We start from the raw sequence: 5,585 nt of genomic DNA, 5'->3' as shown, positions 1-5,585 counted from the left end.
AGTGTCATCTCCTATCTCATAGGTATTATTGGTCAAATTTGAACATGCCTGCTCTTTGTGTGGTGTGCCCCAGAGGTCCAGTTTGGGTCCCCTTCTTTTCATGATCTACATGTTATTGCTGGGACTTATCCTGTATGTTTTGCACCTTCTGTTCTGCATAAGTCAAAAACTGGATGTCCCATCCTTGTATACAGTAAAATGACTTGAAGTCAGAGGTTATCATCAGGGAAGGACGGTGCAGAGTGCACCAATGACCCTGAAGATGTAGGACTTATTATTAAAAATGTGGAAGTGCTTCACAACCTAGGTAATGTACCTAATGCACTCACCATTTTATTTGGACTCATGTACTCACTGGACTTGAGCTACCCCTCAAATTTGAAGTACAAGTTTGAGGTTCTGCAAAAACTCTTTGTGGAACTAGACTGCAACAACCTCTCATCAAAGGCACAAGTGTTGAGAAATAAACTAAAAGGAACAATATAGAGCTTGCAAGTGAACATTAAAGACATTGTTGTGCCCTGCTCTGAGGCAGCAGAGGAGAATCTGGAGAGGTTTCATCTGGAGACATCTGGCAGAAAGAAACGCATCAGAAATATCCAAGATATTGAGAAATATGCAAGATGTTCAGAAACATAACATCTAACATGTTAAAGTGTTACATGTTGCTGAACACCTCACATGTTATGTTCAGAAATATTCAAGATCCAACCAAGGGATCTTATTATTTTGAACTCAGGCAGATGACTGGTTTGTTATGACTTCTTTTTAACTGTCATTGGCAATAAATGTGTTTTTTCACTGAACAAGAGTGTTGTGCTTGTATTTTGACTTTACTGCATTCTGTGGGAAAAGTTGACATGGGTAGATTAAATCGACTTGAAACGACTATCATTTAAACAATGGAACCCAATCAAGTAAAACAAAATGACACTTATCAAAGTCAGTTAAGTTGGAACTACAAGCTGTGGTTCAGTTGGTCTTACTAAATACAGCTGAGTAACAGAGGTCTCACAGTTAAGCTACATCTATGTAAGTGAGTTAAGTCACTGTAATGAAATATATTGATGTTGTTATTAATCAACACTTTAAATGAAGGCAAAAGAAACAACATTATGTTGAATTAAAGTTTGTCAGTTTCATTAGTTGGACAATGACCTATTAATTAAGTACGACTTGAACAGTTAATGTTGAAATTACTTAATGCTGTCTTCTAAGTTGCACATAAGTTGGTTATTGCCGTGTTAATAATACTGTTAAACTAGTTCCAACATGACTCAGTTTCATGGAAAAAGTTGACATAACTGTTTTAAGTAAATCCAACTAATTTTTTTTCAGTGCAGTTCAGAGCAGATCAGCAAAGTCCGTTCTGATTTTACAAACACCTGTAAGCATGAAGTCATAGAGAAGACGTTAAACTGATGTGTTTCTGTGATGTGTCTGGAGTCAGTCAGAGCTCAGGTCCGAATAAACAGTCCTAAGAACTGTCTGTGCACTGTAAAATGTGAAAAGTTGATCTTAAACAAATCTAGGAAACCGGTTGCACTCAAAAAAGGTCAGTAAATGAAACCATTAGTCTTAAATTCTGTTTACTTCATATCTTCTTGTAAAGTTTACCTAAAATTTAGCTGTATTCACTTAATTTTGTGAACTTAAAAATAGCAAGTATAATGAACTTGATCTTTGTGTTAGAGTGCAGTGCATGTAAAGTTGTGTTAGAAACTTAAATAATAACAATAATAATAATAACTGATCCAATTTATATAGCACACATTCATTCTGGGAGTGGTAAGCTATTCACACCAGGCAAGGTGGGTGAGCTTTCTGGCCCAAGGACACAACGACCATGACTCAGATTCCAGGGCGGAATCAAACTGCCGACCTTCCAATCATTGACCGACTACCACCTGAACCACAGCCGCCCCGAAAAGTTTCAGGAAACTTCTCCTGCACTTCTCTACTGCACATGTGCACTGCTGAGCTCTGTGTTCAGTCCAGGAACAGAACGTTTCAAGTCCAGTTTACTCAAGTGTACTTAGTTTTATAACTCTTTAAGGAAAAATGAGGACATGCTCACAGTCCATGAGTGAAACGAACAGGACAATGAGAAATATGTAAAGTACACAAATGTGATTCAAGTAAGCCTAGGTATGACCTTTTACAGTGTGGAGACTGTAAATGAAGACTGAATATCAGAAATGGTGACAAAAGAACAGAAATGGGAGGGAAAAAAAAGACATTTTGTGGGATTTTGATTAATTTCCTTTTAACTGTTGAACTTCACTAAGAAAGTTTTCTAAAGTAGAACTCATCCAACAAGAGGAACAATCTCTGGTTTTTATTTTCTGTGTCTTGTGTTCAGATTGTGTCACTTGTTAGCAGCTTTAACCACAAGATCCTGATCTCAGAACTGGACCCAGACTGAGCTCAGCTTTGTTTTTATCTATTTATTTAACTTTATCCACCAAAGGCATCAATCAAGTTCTATTCTATTCTATTCTATCTCTGATGAAGGTCACATGGTGAGAATTTTAACTCAACCTTGTTTATCCAGATGGACAGATTTCACCATCAGCAGATGGAATCTAAACTAAAAGCACATTTCTGTCTTTGCTTACATTGTTTTGTTTCCAAAAATCACCAAAACACACCTGAGTTCATTCAAACTGAACAAATCAGGCGTAAAAACACTTTCATTTCTTTATTAATCCCTCTGAACTTCTGATGACGACAAAATTAGCTGCAGTGAAAAATATACTCAGTCTTTGTTTCATTTATTTTTGAGTTTTGATCATCATTTGCTGCATAAAGTCACAACTTCCTGCAGAAGCTCAGAGCTCAGAATGAACTATGAAACACTGCTGCCATCTAATGACGCTTCGGCCAAACTGACGTCCAGCTTTAAACTATAAAAAGTCCAGAACACAACATCAGCCTGACAAACATTTAATAAGAATATTACACACATTTTATTCCTGCTTAATTTCTCAGATGACAGTGGCAAAAAACAGTTCAGCTCTTTTTTTCAACTCATCTTTAATTTATTAAATTAAGCTCTAGGTTTTTTTTTTTCTTCATCATTTTAAAATAAGAGGAAGAAAGAATCCTTTAAAATAGTAGTCTACCTTATCATTAGTGTGATTATTATTATTAATATTATTATTAATCTGTATCAACATGTCATAAAACCTTCTGTTCCAATAGAATATGTCAATATAAAGGCAAATATGTGTATAAAACCTAAGGAACAGCTGTTTTTAATGCACAACATAAATAGATTGAAGCTGCGTGTTGCTTTAAACTCCTGCAGCCTGATTTGGTTCTAGTTTCGATTTCACTGCTGGGCTTTACCTTCATACTGTGTCTTGTCCTGATCTGCTCTCGTCTCTTTTATGTTTGTGTCAGTAAGTCAGAGCGACTCAGCAACAAATCACAGTAAATGCCTGATTTTTACTGCATTAATGTACAAAATAAACCAGAATCCATCTGAAAGCAGCAGAATGCAGGAGTCCTGATTTGAATAAATGTCACAGTGCAAACAACAACCTCAACTATTCTGTAGACAGAAGTTTGTCCACTGACAGCTGCACAACACACACACATGCAGGCAACTCTGCACACCAACAGTTACACTAAAATACAAACTCTCACTCAAAAATAAGCAAACTAAGCAATTCAGTTTGTCTTACCTGCAGTGCGTCAGCAGCAGAGCAGGAACTTCAACAGTCAGCAGAGGATTGTGTTCACATGTAAGACTGTGAAGGGGTGTCGACATAGGAGGAGGGATTCCTCTGCACAGCTCCACTTCCCTTGTAAAGGGAAAAACAGGAAGGGAAATCTGCAATGAAAGTTGGGAAACTTCTCCTTTTTATTCAGGAACTAAACTGATCTAAAGGCCACATTCAGTTATGTGTCCTCCACGTGAAGAAAGAGAAATTAAAATAAATCAAACATCTCCAACGTACAGCTTTGGAAATAATTATTAGACCAACTGTTTTACATGATGGACCTTCAACGTTGGTAGTTGGCTTGGATTTTATCAGAATCTTCTCTAAGACATGAAAAAAACTTTAATAATAATTCAACAAGTGTGTTTCAAAGTATAATATCCTGAAACTTGAAAGGTTTTAAAATGTACACAAAATGGTCAATATAATTCAGCTGTAGATGAAAAGACAACAGACAAGTGAAGCTAAATGATCCCACCTAACAGAGGAACAAGTGAAAAAAGTGCTTTCTCCTTTTCAGGCTGATGATCAACCCAGTAATCTTATTGATTAACTGTGTGGGTTTCGCTTCACTTTTCTGATCAGATAACTTGGGCCAGAATCAATTATTTATGTGTAAGACCCATTACATGTTACCACAGTTATTACACAATGCAGGTGTGGCATTTGTTTTTGGAAGAAAATGTAATAATTTGGTGCAACATGTAATAAACCATATAAATTGGTGTCCTAATTAGAAAAAACATCATATCATCAGAACAACAGAAAGCATTCCAGCTTAACTGGAATTAATTAAATTTTTTTTAAACAATAGGATGTTTCATTGGTCAAACTTAATGTGTTATTACAAAATTATTACATAATGAGGTGCTACTTGTTGAATTCAGGTGTTTCATTCAGACCAGCTGCCACAGGTGTACAAAGTCCAGCACCCAGACATGAAGTCTCCAACTTTGTGGAAACAGTTTGTTTAAAGGAGCTTTTCTGGTTTCACAAAAACATGGTTTGGTTGGTTTGGTTTGGGAGAACCTCCCTCCTCATATAAGGTTCAACATTTAAGCTCATCTTTATTATCTCAGAGGGGCAGTTTGTCCTACAGTCAGCAGTACAACACAACAATACATAATTACACCACACTCTAAAGCCACATAGCAGGCAAAAAGAAATATGATGACAACATTACATGAAATAAAATAGATTCAAATAATAAAATCATTAGTCATGGACAGAAAATAGGACAACAAAATGAAATGAAATAAAGTAGATGAAAATGAATCAAGTCATCATCAGTTATAGAAAAAAATGTTTATAATGAGATGAAATAAAATAAAATACATTAAAACTATGAAATCACCATCAGTCATACCTCAAAAATATGACAATGAGCTAAAATAAAATAAAATAGATTAAAATATTACAATCATCACCAATCATGGACAGGAAACATGAAAAGAAAATAAAATAGAATAAAATAATGCAATCATTATCAGTCAGACAACATATATGAAGATAAAATGAAATAAAGTAAAATAAAACATTAAAAAAATAAAATCATCAGTTATAGACAAGAAATATCACAATAAAATAATGTAAAATAAAATAGATTAAAATAATCACACATAGGCAAAAGATATGAGAATGAAATGAAAGAAAATAAAAGAAAATACAACAGGTTAGAATGAATATAATAATGTAGAATCACACAGAGCTGTTTAATAGGACAGTGGTAGCAGAGATGGAGGAGTTTCACAGTCTGTTGGTTCAGACTGTATGTGACCCAAACTATCAGATAAAAGACAACATGAAAACAGACTCATCCATCCATTATCTATACACTACTTAATCCTCATTAGGGTC

Source organism: Stegastes partitus, unplaced genomic scaffold (assembly GCF_000690725.1).
Source record: "Stegastes partitus isolate 25-593 unplaced genomic scaffold, Stegastes_partitus-1.0.2 Scaffold2081, whole genome shotgun sequence".
In the NCBI taxonomy this organism is placed as follows: Eukaryota; Metazoa; Chordata; class Actinopteri; family Pomacentridae; genus Stegastes; species Stegastes partitus.
Note: the sequence above shows the minus strand (reverse complement) of the source record.